General features: G+C 49.9%; 1 non-coding gene across 1 annotated transcript; it reads right to left on the bottom strand.

The window, feature by feature from the left end:
- Positions 1-13,760: 13,760 nt before the first annotated feature.
- On the bottom strand, positions 13,761-13,832 carry TRNAT-CGU (transfer RNA threonine (anticodon CGU)). Its single transcript has one exon. It is a non-coding gene; the product is annotated as a tRNA-Thr (tRNA).
- Between the last annotated feature and the right edge of the window lie 2,242 nt (positions 13,833-16,074).

Genomic DNA, 16,074 nt, shown 5'->3' with positions numbered 1-16,074 from the left:
ATGGGATCCACCGCCATATTCAGCTTGCATTACCGGCTTCCTCTTCTGAAATAAATATTTAGGTCTGCGACTTTCTCTCTTCCGCCTCCCCTTTCATCGCGAGCCGACAGCGCCTTGTTCACTTGGCGGAGACCGACAATTCAGACGCCGTGTACCGGTCGTGCCTTCGCCTACAAACTGCGGCCGATTGTGCGGTGCCGCCTGGCCACGAGCAACTTCTTGTTGTTAACTGTGGCATTACCGATTGTGAAGTTTTAGCTGTACCATCAACTAGAACGCCACCATCTGTCATGTAACAGTTACCTGACGTTACACTGGTTACAATATATTATGAGTCAATATTGCTTCCGAAAGGTGCTGTTGCCACCTGCGTTGTGGACAGTTAGCCTGTCTCTGTGCTTACCTTAAATACTGATGTTCCACAAACGCCTACAGCTACAGTGCGGTCGCTGCTTCTGTTCTCATTAGTGCAATCAGTGCCGATTTAATGCCACAGATGATATGTATGTTTCTGGCGTTGTTTTCCAAGCATATAACCGCCTTCAACGTGCATTCTCCCCCTTCTAGGACTCACTTCTGCGACGGATCATCGCATGCACACAGATAGAACTTCCGACGTTCACCGTCAACCATATCTCGTCTCTTCCGCCGAAGATCAGATTATCGACACCCACGTTGCCGACATGCTGAAACGAAACATAATCATCAAGCCCTTGGTCGTCATCTTTCATTTTGGTGCGTAACAAAAATGGGTTGATCCGATTTCGCGTAGACTGCCGTGTATTGAACAAAATAACCAGGAAAGACATATAACCATTGTCCATATACCATACGGACATATAACCATCCATTGTCCATCCATGTCCATCCATGTCCATCCATAACCATCCATAACCATATAACCATCCATTGTCCCGAATCGATGATGCGTTAGAATCGTTGTACGGTGATTGACGCTCCGATTACTGGCAGATCCATATGCACAAAGCCGACAAGGAAGAAATCACCTTTGTCACACCTGTTGCACTTACCGAATTTAACGTAATGCCTTTCGGTCTATGTAACGCTCCAGCAACATTTAAGCAAATGATTGCACTGTACTACGGCCCAGTCAAAAAATCTGTCAGAACTATCTTGTTGGACAAGCAGAAATCTTAGAGGTCAATGAGGAGTTTCTATCGGCACTCTCCCAATACCATCAAGATTCTTAACGGCCATTCAAGAATTTCTACTGGCACCCTCCTAACACCATTAGGACTCTTGACAGACGTTCAATCATTTCTACGGGCACGTAGACACTTGACGGTCATTCAAGAACTTCTACGTACAACGTTACTATAACCATTAGGGCTCTTAACAGTCAATCAACATGTTCTACGGGCGCCTTCCGAACAGCATTAGGACTCGTGCAACCTTGCAATACCAAAAGAGCCGAAAGAAAATGACGCCCACTCTGCATCCGTGTCAGGTCCGACCATGACTTCACATCCAATGTGCGCAAAATTTCGATGTCAACAAACGGCCTACTAGTCGGCAGGCCATCTCGTTGAAATACGATTTTACCACGTAGACAGACAAGGACGCCAATGCAACTGACATTTGTGAGTCGCCGCAGTGTGAAAGGATTTCGAACCGATAGCACCTGCAGTTCCGGCCGTCGTTCGGCTGGTCTCAGTGAGATCGGCGGCTGAGCGGAAATATCGTGCCGACAACGCTTCTTTCCGCGACGCCTTCACTTTCATGTACATTTAGTCATGCTAAAAATGGAAAAAGACATTCTTTCGAAGTTGAAATACATGAACGTCAGTCCTCACCAGCCGAATACATTGTTTGAAGCCGATGGTGATCATCTAGCTTCAGCGGAAGCATGAGCCTCGCGTGTTCAACGAGTTCGTGCTATTGCTACCGGCAGATCTGAATTCAAGCTTAAAGAATTCGGTAGAATAAAGTTGTTTTGCATATTTATGTTTTGTTCCCAACAGGCTCAAATCACGCCGCTCTTCACGCAAAGTGCACACAGGAAGCGTCGACAGAGCACGCCATGCGAACACCGATCAATAATGCGGCTCCCGAAGAATCTCACTCGCACTCGGCGGCTATTACCTTAAAGAAGTATTTAGATCATATTGACACATGGGGCCCTATAGAGTAAAACTATTCCAATGTGTTTTTATTCCAATCTCCTGACGTCAACTTTGCGTAACCACCGACGCAAGCACCGAGCGGTCACCCGCAGGGTTTTCTGAACAGATCAATCAAACGCTCTCCCCGTTCATAGGAGGTCACTTTTGTTTGCTTGAAAAACGAATAACATTGCCTACACTGAGCGGCTTGTCTTACTAATTGGCTGACAAGACGCGAGAAGAACGCTCAAGTGGATAGGTATTCGATGGGGCAGAGCCAGTGCACTGAAAATTGATAACCGGATGAAGAGGGTGGTGCCGGCGTCTGCGATTGGTCCGCTTTACCTTACTAAGCTTGCAGTGGCTTGTCGAAAATCGCGGCAGCATGCAACGGAAGCTTAAGAATGACGCTAAAACGGATCCTCAGCAAAGAAGAGTTGGCAGAATGAGGTCGTAAATGTGCCGAAATTGCTCGAAAACGCTACACGGCCCCGCGAGAACATTTATTATACGCAAATAAACCCATGCTCTCCGGCAGGTGCGAGTAGCCAGCGCCTGCGCGATCGGCGGCAGCCATCTTTTATTCCTTTCGGAACGGGGCAGCCTGCAAATATTCTGAGGAAAATTCAGTTTTTTTCGGCATATTAATGCATCTTTAATGCGTACACGTCACTTTGACGCGGTGAGTTTTCGCGGTTCTGTGACGTCGCGTGACAGGCAGGTGAAGTGGATGCAGCCCGAAAACTTTTCACCAATAGCCGGGGGCTAATGTCGAAAAGGCGTCGAATCAGAAATAACTGTTTTCCTTTTTTCGGTGAAATCATGCATAATTAGTGTGTACACATCATATCAGATGGGGAGATATCGCGGTTTTCGTGACGTCGCGTGACAGACAGGTGAAGTGGGGGTGGTCCAAAAAAGTTTTTGACCACTCGTGGAGGGCTGATAGCAGAATTGGAATAGAAAAGTTTGGAATAGTTTTACGTTATAGCGCCATGGACTTGTCTTTTTCCGGCGAGCGCTTTTCACCCTCCAACAAATGTTATCGCTCAGCGCGGGTCGCGCCTGCATGTATCGGAAGATTCTGGAATGTTATCGATGGTTCCATCCCCTGTCTGTTGTCAGCGAACCTTCTGTAATCTTATTGCTTGTATGCGCGATGCGAACGGTGTAGAACTTTCCAGAAAAGACGCGGGCTTTAGCGATTACTCTGTAACGTTCAATAGCTCGTGTATAAAAGCCGACGCGCTTGACCGACAGATCACATTTCGACGATCTGCGACCATGTTCGCCGCTGTTGTTGTGCTTTAAGTGTAGCGTGTTTTGGTGGGCACAGGTTCGCCTAATAAAACTTAAGGGACCCTGAAACGATTTTGACGATTTTCTACAAAAGCACTGAGTCGTTAGAGTAGGTCCTTCTGATCATTAATTGACGCATCTAAGTGCTCTGCGTAAAGCGTGTAATTTATTATAAGGTTTTAAAAATGCACATCGCTGTCGATCGCAGCACACTGCGCGGCGGAATTTTAAGCCGCCCCTACCCATATGACGCAAATCACCCATATGACGTCAGTGGGGCGAGCTATCCGATTGGCTGACCAGGGCGCGTGATCGATCATTTTTCCAACTTTATGGTAAACAAATGATCTTCGTAATAGTGGAAATGTTAGTTAATTAGTTTTTATAAAAAGAAAGTAACATAAAGGGAATGCACAAGAACAATTTTTCAGTACACTTAAGCACTTCCGGCACACAGCACGTGTCGTCTGCTTGTGTTACAACGTGCTCCGTCTTTGACGAGAGCTCCGCAGTCAGTGTCGGTTTGTCTTTTCGCGAGCGCTATGATTCGACTTTGCTGCGTTGTGGAATGCAAACGTAGCGACTGGCAATATGTCAAGCTGCGACATCGTATCCCTCTGCAAGCCAGTAGACGAGCGCACTGGCTGCAGCGCATCGGACTGCCGCTATCGGATCGGCGCCAGGATTTGCGCGATTGTGGCCGTCACTTTGCACCGGAAGATTACTAACGCAACAGCGTTTCGCGAGTCCGGTATTAGGGTAAACGCAAGCGCAAAGGGGACAGGGCCTGGCCGTGTCCCCTTGCGTGTCGTTCCAGGGGATGAACACACACACAAATGTGAATGATCTGCACGGTGCAGCCACCTAGTGGCGTAAAGCTCAACCAGCTGAGTAGCAGTAACAAAATGTGTTCTTCTTTGCTGCTGGCGTAAATGTTTCGCAGGAGTGTAATCGTTAACACGTTGTTTTTGTAAATGTTTAAAATGTTTTACACTTGGTTAGAGCAATATTAGCTCTTTCTTTGGCTGGTTAAGTTCTGCGCAAACGGGTGGCTGGACCGTGGAGACCGATCAGGCAGCTCACGTACGTCTACGCTAAAGTTCTTTCATCAGCTTGAGTTTATGCTTCCACCGTTCAGTCGAAACGTTCCGCTAGTGCGTGGTTAACGGAATACCAGACACGTTCGGCGCTGCGACAGAATGCTCGCAACGCACGCTGCTTCGACAGCTCTCGCTTGCGGTCGACGGCCGAGCGGCTAGCGGAGAGGTTTCGCGCGGGCGGGGGCGGGCTCCAAAACAACCGGAAGTGGACGATGTGACGTCGCATCGTGATGCAGAACCAGTGAAGGCGGAGCTTAACCACGATGGCTTGGCGAGCGAGTTGAGGAGGAAAAGCATGGCTAGGGAGGAGGTAATTTGTAATCGCTTGTAGCTCCATTAATACGTAACGCTTCACCTAAATTGTGGTGCGAATGTTCTGCTTAAGTTGTACCCTACGCGTCTACAAAATTTGTCCGAACCGTTTCAGGGGCCCTTTAGTTTCGTCATTCACAGTATTGCTACTGTGTTCATTATCGTCCCTACTACGTGGCAGTATGATGGGTAGATCTGAACGTGTTGTAGTCAGCGGTTTGACGGGAAGCAGTCATGGCCAGGTAAGTTTATATTTATAAATCTTCAGTGTAACTTTAAGCAGCGTGAGAAAGCCGAGAGCAAGAATTGAAAACACACATAACAGCTGCACTCCCACAATAGGACGACGTGTTTGTGTTGTGAAAGCAGCGTGTGTGTTTTCAATTCTTGTCCTCGTCTTTTTCGCGCTGCTTCAAGTTACACACAAGGTGAAGCAACTCGCCCAAATCAAGCTGTTGCTCCTACATAAATCGTAATTGTAACGAAATAGTAAAATGAAAGTATTGTTATGCTGTCAAGTAGTAGTAGTAGTAGTAAAAGACTTTATTGGGGTCCTGAGGAGCTAAGCGGGGGCCTGCAGGTCCCTACCCAGCCGTTGGCTAGTCCCATGTCGGAACAGAGAGGCCATGCCTCTCCGCTCGTTCACGGGCCCTCTGGACAGCCAGGAGCTGGACGTCCCGTCTCGGGTCTGTGATGGCCTTCGTCCAGTCTTCTTCTTTGGTAAAATTCTGTAACACAGGGCACTGCCAGAGCATGTGATTTAATGAGCTAAATTCAGTGCCACAATCTGGGCAGAGTGGGTCAATCTCCGGGTGGAGCATGTTCAGAAAGCCCCTGGAGGGGTAGGACCCCGTCTGGAGCATGCGGAGCGTGCTAGCTTGTGGCCTGTTGAGCATATGATGGGGGAAAGGAAAACTCTGCCTATTCCCTCTGTAATGAGAGGTGATTTCATGAAAAGTAACTAGCGGATCACTGTCGACGAGCTCTCCCGAACTCACCCGAGACACCATCCCGTCGCGGCATACGAAACCTCGCGCACGGTCGTGGGCTATCTCATTGGGGTTCAGGTGACCCGGTAATACGTCTGCTCCCATGTGAGCTGGGAACCAGACTATGTGGTGAACAGTGTCAGAGGGATGTTTGCCATTTATAATCCTGGCTGCTTCTTTGGCTATCAATCCCGATGCGAACGCTCTAACGGCTGCTCGGGAGTCCGTGTACACCGTAGTGCGTTTTGAGTCCAGTAATGCGAGAGCTATAGCAGCCTGTTCCGCCACATCGACCGAGGAGGTCTTCAGCGAGGCTGCCGAGAGGAGTTCTCCCCTGTCATTGACTATGGCTACGGAGAACTCGTTGGCGCTGGCGTGTCGCGCCACGTCAACAAAGGTCTCTGTCCCGGATATGTTCTTTAAGAAAGTTCTAGCCCTCGCCAACCTTCGACCTTTATTGTGTTGGGGGTGGACATTACTTTGAAAAGGGTCTACAATAAAGGAGTTCCTTGTTTGAATATCGAGTTGCGTGGTATTTCCCTGATTGAAGCTAGGACGGAGGCCTGCCGCATCCAGAAGTCTTCTGCCTGCTTTGGAGTTTGATAATCTAATAATTTGTGCTGATCTTTGTGCTTCTATTAATTCCGAAGTTGTGTTGTGTATTCCCAATGTCATGAGTTTCTCTGTGCTGGCCGTGATTGGCACGCCGATCACCCTTTTGATACTTTTGCGCATAAGCGTGTCTAATTTATCCATTTCCGTTTTCGTCCAATTGAGGGCCGCGACTATGTAAATGACATGGCTGATGAGGAAAGCATGGTGAGCCCTAAGGAGTATATCCTCGCCTATGCCGCCTTTCTTGTTGGACATCCTCATAATTAATCTAATAATGTTCTCAGTTCTCGTGGTGAGTTGGGCTATATTCTTAGCGTTGCATCCCTTTGAGTTTATTGAAAGCCCTAGTATTTTGATAGAGTCTACTCTCGGGATGGTGTGCCCATCTCTGGTACGAACGCTAATGGGCACCTGATCGAGTGGGGTGAGTCCCCTAGCACCTCGTCTAGCCTGTCTGCACAGCAGGAGTTCCGACTTTCCAGGCGAGAGTGCCAGTCCCGTACCTTGCAAGAAAGACTCTGTAACATCCAGAGCCTCCTGTAGAGCTTGTTCGACCGTAGCCTCCGATCCTCCGGGACACCAGATTGTAATATCGTCAGCATATAATGCATGACCTACGCAAGGAATTGCTGCAAGCCTTTCCGACAACTTGCGCATTGCTATATTAAACAGCAGGGGTGAGATAACTGCCCCTTGGGGAGTACCCCTGTTTCCGAGTGTGAAATATTCCGAGACTGATTGCCTCAACTTTATGGCCGCCGTCCTGCTCTCGAGGAAGGATGCAACGAAGGAGAAGAATTTAACTCCTAAGTTCAAGGCCGATATCTCCTGAAGGATATAGTCATGTGCAATTGTATCGAATGCCTTGGATAGATCCAGTGCGAGGACCCCTTTTACATCTTTGCTTTGAGAGTCGATTATTTGTGTTTTGAGCAGGAGCATGACATCCTGCGTTGAAAGCAAGGGCCTGAAACCAACCATATTATAGGGGAATAGTTCGTTGCGCTCAATATGTCTCGATATCCTGTTATGCACTGCTTGTTCCGCTACTTTGCTAGTGCAAGAAGTAAGGGAGATAGGACGGAGGTTCTCCAAGCTGGGTGATTTACCTGGCTTGGGGATTAAGACCACTGTGGCCTTCTTCCAACTCTCCGGTACAACGCCCTCCTCCCATACCTCATTTATCTCCTTCACTAAAGCTTGAATTGCTTTGTCGTCCAAATTTCTTAAGAGCCGGTGTGTAACTCCGTCGGGGCCTGGGGCAGACCTTCCGTTTAAATTGTGCAGCACTTCCCTGATCTCAGCTTCCGAGAAGGGGGTGTCCAGATCTGGGGCAGGCGCGCCCTCATACTGAGGGAGGGGAGAACCTGGGCTTTGGCCAATTGGAAGGTATTTGTTCGCTAGTTTCCGAAATATGGAGGCCTCTGAGATGCCTTCCATTTTTTCCTTATTTATTAATCGGTCTATGACTAGTCTCTGATTACATTTGGATTGTCCATCGTCTAAGAGATGTTTGAAGAGGGTCCATTTGCCTCCTTTGCGCATTTTCCCATCCGCTGCCGAGCAGGCGTCTCTCCATTGCTATTTATTAAGTTCGGAGCAATGCTCCTCAATGAGTTTATTGAGCTCCGCGATCTTTTTCCGTAGCCTCCAATTGAGTCTTTGTGTCTTCGTCTGTCGAGGCGAGAGCGCTTGGCTTCCAGGAGATGCGCTAACCTTGCGTCCATCCCTGGGGCATCAAAATCCGTAACTATTTCCTTGGTGGCCTTCTCGACATCCATCTGTATCTGTACAAGCAGATCACTGAACGTGTCGTATACTGCCTCATCTTCACCTCTTATTTTCCTAAAGAGGTCCCAGTCTGTGTATTTATAGGTTTTGGGAGGAGCTGCTATTATTTCCATCCTGAGTTCTATTATGTAGTGGTCGCTCCCCAAGTTCTCCTGCAAGTTGGACCACGTGGCCACAGCATTTCTAGTGAAGCTGAGATCAGGGGTCGTGTCTCTGGCGACCGAGTTTCCCAGCCTCGTGGGGAAACGTGGGTCCGAGACAAGCGTCAGGTTTAGGTCTGTACTCGCTGCAACTAGGTTGGCCCCTTTCTTGGTTCGTGTTACATACCCCCAAGCCGGGTGGGGAGCATTGAAATCTCTTGCGACTATTAAGGGCTGCGATTTCGCAGCGGTTGCGACCCTATTTAGTAGTGAGCGGAGATTATGCTTATGAGCGGAAGGAGAGCTGTACAAGTTGAGAATGAAAATGTTACGTCGGATTTTTCTGTGAGGGATGATTTCAATTAACTGTGCCTCGAGACCGGATTTCTTATCCGAGTTACAAATTTTGACTTCGTGCTCCTGAAAAGAGGTGTCTTTCCTGACGAATGTGGCGATACCTCTGCCATTTTCTCCTTTTTAGCTAACCGAACGGTAGCCCGTTAAATTTACCTTCTCACTAAGTGTTTCTTGCAAGAGCAGGACGTGCGGCATTACCGCTTGTGCTTTGATGAGCTGTAATAGAGCAGCCTTGCGCCTTAAGAAGCTGGCGCAATTCCACTGCCAGATAATTAGGTTTCCGGTTTGTCCCGCCATTTTGATTTCTATTGAACTAGCAGAGCCTGCAGGGGACTCGTGTTATCGGGATCCTGCTGTACTTTCTTAGCTTTTGCAATTATGCCAGGGGTGATGCTTTTGATTTTGCTAGAGTCTATCATTTTCATTTTAGACTCGAGGATGCCAACTCTACGTGTTAGGTGGGAGATGTTACTGTCCATATGCTCGACAGTGCTAGATTGAATAGCTAAGGCCTCTTTCATCTGCGTGAGCGATTCCTCAATTACCTTCAAAGACGCGAGTATGTTTGGCTCTGGCTTAGGGTCCTGAGCAGGGGACTCGTCAGTTTGCATTGGCTCTCTTTCCGTGGTCGCGGGGGGGGGGGGGGGGGGGGGGAATAGCTTTGCGCTTATTCGACCCTTCTGCTTGAACCGGGATGGGTAAGGCTACTTCGCGGGGTTGAAGCGAGTTACGGAAGAGCTCGAACTCAGCCCTCAGCGTTCGTAGTGCCTCTTTTAGCTCTGCATTTTCTTTCTTAAGCAATAAGATCTCAGATTGCTCTCTTTTATGCTCCGGCGAGATGCCCTGTGTTACCTTTTTGCCTCTTGGGATGTTCATTCTGGCCTTGTCCGCCCAGGACATTGGTTCCTGGGTTCGGACCCTGGAACCCGATCGCCCTCTCGAACGGGAGCGTCTGCTGCTATTGTCGCGCCCTCTGGAGCGAGAGCGCGACCTGCTGGATCGCCCTCTGGATCGGGAGCGGGAGCGTCCTCTCGATGCCGATATGTTGCGGTGGGGGGAGTAGAAGGGTTTCTCGCTGCCAAGTGATATTTTTTTTAGATGCCCAGTTTGGCTTCAAAGCCAAACAGACAGGCCCCGATATATACCATTCGATGCAGAAACGTAAACAACCGCCTAGCTTAAGTGCCAACGCGGTGTCCGCACTGGCATCGGTGTTTTCGCAAGAAACCACTGCTCCACCAGGAAGGCCCTTCTTCAGTAGGCATAGACTAACTAGTCAAATTCCGTTGGTGAAATGCTTCTGGAGTGATTGCTTACGCAGTCTTGCTCCTTTCTTTTTTATTGCCCTGATTTCGCTGTGCGTATGGTGCGTACGGCCGAAGTGAGCCGATCTTTCGTGAGGCAAACTCGTCCAGCGTCACTCGGCTGTCTAGCACCTATGTTTTTTTTTTTTCATTCTCTGCATGAGCAGAGTGAAAAAAACTCAACGCGAAGGAATTGCCTTTTCGTACTAGCAACGCAGAAAGCTTTCCACGCATGCATGCCTATGCGCGTTCAAATAACGCAATCGGGAAAGAAATTTGCGAATTATATTGCTACACGCGTGTGGTATTTGATTGTTTGAACAAGACGCGTGGGTGCCATCACTCGAGAAAAGAGGAGGAAGAACAAACTGGGCTCGGCGCTGTGAATCTAACTTGTCAGCGCTGAAACCGCTGTTGTAAATATAACCTGTAAATAGTTGCTCGTCTTACTGACTCGTCCTTCGCGTAACGTTGTGGTGGAGGTTGAATGTTCGCCATCCTCGCCACGGAGCTCTGAAGCGGCCGCACCGTCGTCTCCTCAGCCATGGCTTCCGATGAAACCACCCCGTCGCCACCTACACCTGCGGCACCAACCACAACGTACATTACGGTTCCTAGTCTCCGTGATCCTGGGACATTCTCCGCCCAAAATGACGTTGACGTCGACGACTGGCTCAGCACGTATGAGCGTGTTAGCCAAAGCCACCACTGGTGGCTTGCTTGCTTGCCAATGTGATCCTTTAACTGGACGGGACACCGCGTGTCTAGTTTCGCACCCATGAGATCGAGCTCTCCAGCTAGGACATTTTCAAAGAGCGGCTTCGTGACCTATTTGGCAACCCGTCAGGTCGCCAACAGGCTGCGCGAAAAGAGCTTGCCACCCGTGTGCAGTCGTCGACCGAATCGTATGTCTCCTACATACAGGAAGTGCTTGCGCTTTGCCGGAAAATCGACGAGCACATGACCGAGGTTGACAAGGTGGGCCATATCCTAAAAGGCATCGTGGACGACGCCTTCAATTTACTCGTCTATAACGACGTTTCTACCGTCGACGTCATCGTCAAAGAATGCCGCCGTTTCGAGGTAGCCAAAAGCCACCGCGTCGACCCACAGTTTTCCCGGCTCCCAACACCCCTGCCAAGTCCTCTTGCTCCACTCTTACCGCCACACAACAATTTCAAGAGAACGTCACACGTATCGTTCGCCGTGAGATTAAAGCGGCGCGTCCGGCCCACCTTCATCCATGACCCCCTGACGGTACCTTTGACCAAGTGGCCCCCACTATTTCCGTTATTCAAGCAGTTGTGTGGCAAGAAATTGCAAACCTTGACATCCCTACTGCCTGCTCTGTCTCCCGACCTAATTCCGCACCCACTCCCATGTCCACAACCTGTGATGACCAGTATTTCGCTCTCAAACCATGCAATCCTGCTGAATGGCGAACCGCAGACGACAAACTGATCTACTTTCGCTGCCACCGCGTTGGTCATGTATTCCGCCACTGCCGCACCACCTGGATTCCGCCGTACTGGAGCTCATTCCCTGCTCCTCGCCCATACGCCGACACTCGCCGTTATTCACCTCGCCGTCTGTACCCTACTTCTGATGCCCCTGACAGCCGTTCCTCCGTGCGTCGCCGTCGCCTCAAGGCCGTCGCTCCCCGCCACGCCAACCTCGCGCTTTTCCTCGCCAAACCGACGGACAGAAAACTAGGCCATGCAGCTCTTGGAGGTAGTGCTGCATCACGTTCATCCTGTCCAAATCCTCCGTTGACGCTCCTCACCAACACGAACCTAATTGAAGCAGACGTAGATGGCGCTCCGTTGACGGCATTAATTGACACTGGAGCCCAATTACGCTCTAAAACAACTTGCCGCAGGTGGGGATCGATCCCACGTCTTCGCATACGTGTGCAATATGCCCTACCATTTGAGCTACCGCGGCGCCGTCTTCCCATCCACTTTCTGGGGCATTTATGCGTTACTACTAGAACTAACCCTGGGAGTGTGAGCCACCACCACCACTCATAAGCCTTGGCGACGGATGTGGAACATCCTTTCTGCCGCAGGCGTCACGAGTACGTAGTATTTTGGGGTGAAGGCAACTGGTCAATAAACCACGAGACGTTCATTTGAGGCATCGCCAGCCGTTTGTGCGCAGGTGCGACTAAGAGCGGGCGCGCGAAAGAAAATCTGGGGGCTTTTGCTCCTTGAATTTATGACTGTGCCTAGGCACTACAGAGGAGGTTTCTTAGCGCGTGTTGTATGCGGTTGTCCCCTAGACATGGCGGCATTGCAGAGTGCGGTCTAGTTTGTTTACGCTCCGCCGCTGGCTGCCCGCGCGGTGAGGCAATGGGCACGGACGCCCCATTTGATGATCACTGTGTCTGAAGGGGCAAGGTTCTGACTGGTGTTGCATAAGTTGGGGGTCGCTGATTTCGCCGCGACGATAAATTGGACTCTTTACAAGCACTGCTCCAGAAGGACCCATGTAATCGGCAAACGGAGGCCTCAGAACAGCACCTGAGGTTATAATAAAGCAGGCGGCGCAGGATCTCCAGGGCAGCCAAGGGGTAGCGGGGTGATCAAAGCTGGAAGCAGGACGGCCCCTGGTTTGGGGCCGCGGAGGCCGAAGCGTGCCAGGAGGTGTTCGTATAAAAAAAATTGGCTGCCCGCTTTCGCGGACAGCTGAACTTATACGCCCCTGGTACGCTCAGGTCTCGGCGAGCCCCAACCCACGGACCAGTCCGAGTTCTAGCTTTGGTGTCCCTGTTGCCGCTTTGGTGTCCTGGAGGCGCCGCCAATATATCGAATTAATGACACGTTGTTACACTTAGTAAAAGACACGATTGATTAAATATAATTACATCCAGCCGCCAATTTGTAACGCTAAGTTCAGCACTACCGCGCCCCGCGACTTCTGCAACACCAGTCAGAACTTTGCCTCTGAAGTTACGCCGGACATACTTTCTCGCACCTGTGGCGCTGGTGCGGAGTCAGTCATCGTCACCGGCGGTCTTTCAGCCACTTGCGTTCAACCGCGGTTGATATGGTGCTCTGCCTTCTGGAGTTTGAATATATGCGGCCCGGGATCTACGGTCCCTGCTGCTTCTACAGAAACATCTGCGATGTTTTTTACAAGGTGCATCGCCGTAAAGCGCGAGATAGCTATGATCCGCCACGACTGACTTAGCACAAGCACCGCAGGTGCGAGACACACCATCCGACACCGCGGTCGCCAAATCGGGCGTCCGTGTCCGCTGCTTCACCTATTTTATGGCACCGGCAGCCAGCGTCCGAGCGTAAACAAACTCGACCCCACTCCGCAAGGCCGGCACGCCTGGGGACAAACGCCTACAACACGCGCTAAGAAACCTCCTCTGTAGTGCCTAGGCAGAGTAATCTATTCATGGAATAAAAGCCCACAGATTTTCTCTCTCGCGCCCGCTCTTACTCGCGATTGCGCACAAACGGCTGGCGATCCCTCAAATGAACGTCTCGTAATAAACCCATACGTGCTACCTGAAGGCATCGATGTTGCCGGATGCGAGACCCTCGTTATGTAATGAACGAGAACAAAGAGGGTTAACCGAGGGGCCCGATTTTTATTAATCATATCATAAGAGGCCATCAAACAAAGACAGCAAGAACTACAGAGAGGAAATTACGTGTACTTACTAATTGAAATAAAAAAATATAAATTAATGGTAATGAAAGTTGATTAAAAAACTTGCCGCAGGTGGGGAACAATCCCACGTCTTCGCATTACGCGTGCGATGCTCTACCAATTGAGCTACCGCGGCGCCGTTTTCCCATCAAGTTTCTGGGGTATTTAGCCTATGCAATTAGTCTACGCACCTAGAGACAGTCAAGTATTAGAAACGGCCTTTGAGATCAGTGTTGACACATCTTTTGATTTCTTTTTATACTAGTTTGGAATATTTGGAACATTAGAATGACCATTACACACTTTGGCCACGGCGATTCTGCGTAAAGGTTACGTTAAAAATTACTTATCACATGCATTTGCTTTGCAATTACGGCCGCATATGGGCAGAATTTACGTGGCAATCCACTCCCAGAACATGCTGACGTATTGCGTCAGAACGTTGATCGTCAGCCTGGTAGATGTTAGAATTGAAAAAAAAAAAAAAAGCGAGGTACATCAGATGTAGATTGCCAGCTAGCAAAATACTCGATTTCTTCTGCAACAACCCTTAATGGGTGTCACGCGGACACTTCCAATTGGATCGAGTACGATTGCTCGGGCTCGATCCCAAATTAATGGGCACCGTGTGATACCACTGTTACCAAACACTGCAGATAGCACGAGGTTACGGCAGCAAGCACGCTACACCGTCCTTTCATTGTAATGTAGGGGCATACGCATCCAACATGCTCTATGAGGTCTTCATACACAAGCAAACTTTCAACTCCGGACAAGCAATTTTTCAATTCCGGGTATGAACACAGCGATTGCGCACGCACAGCCAGGACACTGCGTCTATAAGCTTAAAGGAACCCTGAAACGATTATGACGATTTTGTACAAACATACTGACTCGTTAGAGTAGGTCCTTCTGATCATTAATTGACGCATCTAAGTGCTCCGCGTAAAGCGTGTAATTTGTTATAAGGTTTTAAAAATCGCTGCCGATCGCAGCACACCGCTCGGCGGAATTTTCAGCCGCCCCTACCCGTATGACGTAAATCACCCAATTGACGGAAGTAGGGCGAGCTATCAGATAGGTTGCCTAGGGCGCGTCATCGATAATTTTTCCACCTTTATGGTGAACAAATGATGTTCGTAATATTTGAAATATTAGTCAATTTATTTCTATAAAAAGACAGTAACAGAAAGAGAATGCACAAGAACAATTTCTCACTACACTTAAGCACTTCCGGCACACAGCAAAGGTCGTCTGCTTGTGTTACAACGTGCTCCGTCTTGATGAGAGCTACGCGGTCAGTGTCGGTCTGTCTTTTCGTGAGCATCACGAATTGCCTTTGTTGCGTTGTGGGCTGCAAGCGTAGCGAGTGGCAATATGCCAGGCTGTGTTACATTTCGCCTACGACGCGCGGCATAGCCGGCGCGGATGCAACGGACGCCGGGGCTTCGTTCAAAGCGGCGGACATCTTGGCCCGTTCAGCGCCGCCGCAACGCCTCCCCGCCAAGCGCGACCAGGCATGTTTCAATGCCACGTGTCTTCGTGTGTGCGTGTGTGTGTGTGTGCATGTTGGTGCCCACGCTTGTCAAAGCGCGGCAGCCGGGGAGAGGAGCTCCCCAAGTGTGAAGCGAGGAGGACTGACCGGCGCCGGCCCGGCGGATGCGTCACCTTCTAGTCTCAACGTGCCCGAGCGCCGCCGTCACGTGGCCTCATCCCGAGACGTTCCTTCTTGCCCTCAACTCCGAGAGTATAAAAGCAGCTGCCCCCGGACGCCAAGAGAGAGGCTCCGATTTCTTCTGTCGAGTAACGTGCTCTCCCGTCTCTCCACTTCGGTCGACCTGACCGCCCGCTCTTTTGCGATGCTAGAATAAACAAGTTGTTCTGTTAGCAGTCGACTCATGCTTTGCCGGGACCTTCGGATGCTTCCAGTTGTGCCCCAGGCGGCCAGGCCAACGCTACCCTTGGGGCTTGCGACCCAGTTGCAACAGCTGCGACATCGTGTCCCTCTGCAAAGCAGCAGACGAGCGGAGTGGCTGCAGCGCATCTGACTGTCGCTGTCCCTTTACACCGCAGGATTACTAACGCAATAGCATTTCGCGAGTCCAGTATTAGGTAAACGCAAGCGCAAGATGACAGAGCCTGGCCGTTTGACTGTGTCGTTTCGCGGGATGAGCAGAAGCGCAAACGTGAATGAGCTGCACGGTGCAGCCACCTGGTGGCAGAGAGCTCAACCAAACACAGTAGCAGTACCGAAGTATATTCTTTGCTGCTAGTGTAAATTTTTCGCAGGAGCGTAATCGCTAACATGCTGTTTTTGTAGATGTTTAAAATGTTTTACACTTGGTTACAGCAATATTAATTAGCTCTTTGTTTTGCTG

Source organism: Dermacentor andersoni, chromosome 1 (assembly GCF_023375885.2).
Source record: "Dermacentor andersoni chromosome 1, qqDerAnde1_hic_scaffold, whole genome shotgun sequence".
NCBI classification, from domain to species: Eukaryota; Metazoa; Arthropoda; class Arachnida; order Ixodida; family Ixodidae; genus Dermacentor; species Dermacentor andersoni.
This window is presented reverse-complemented; position numbering and strand designations above follow the sequence as displayed.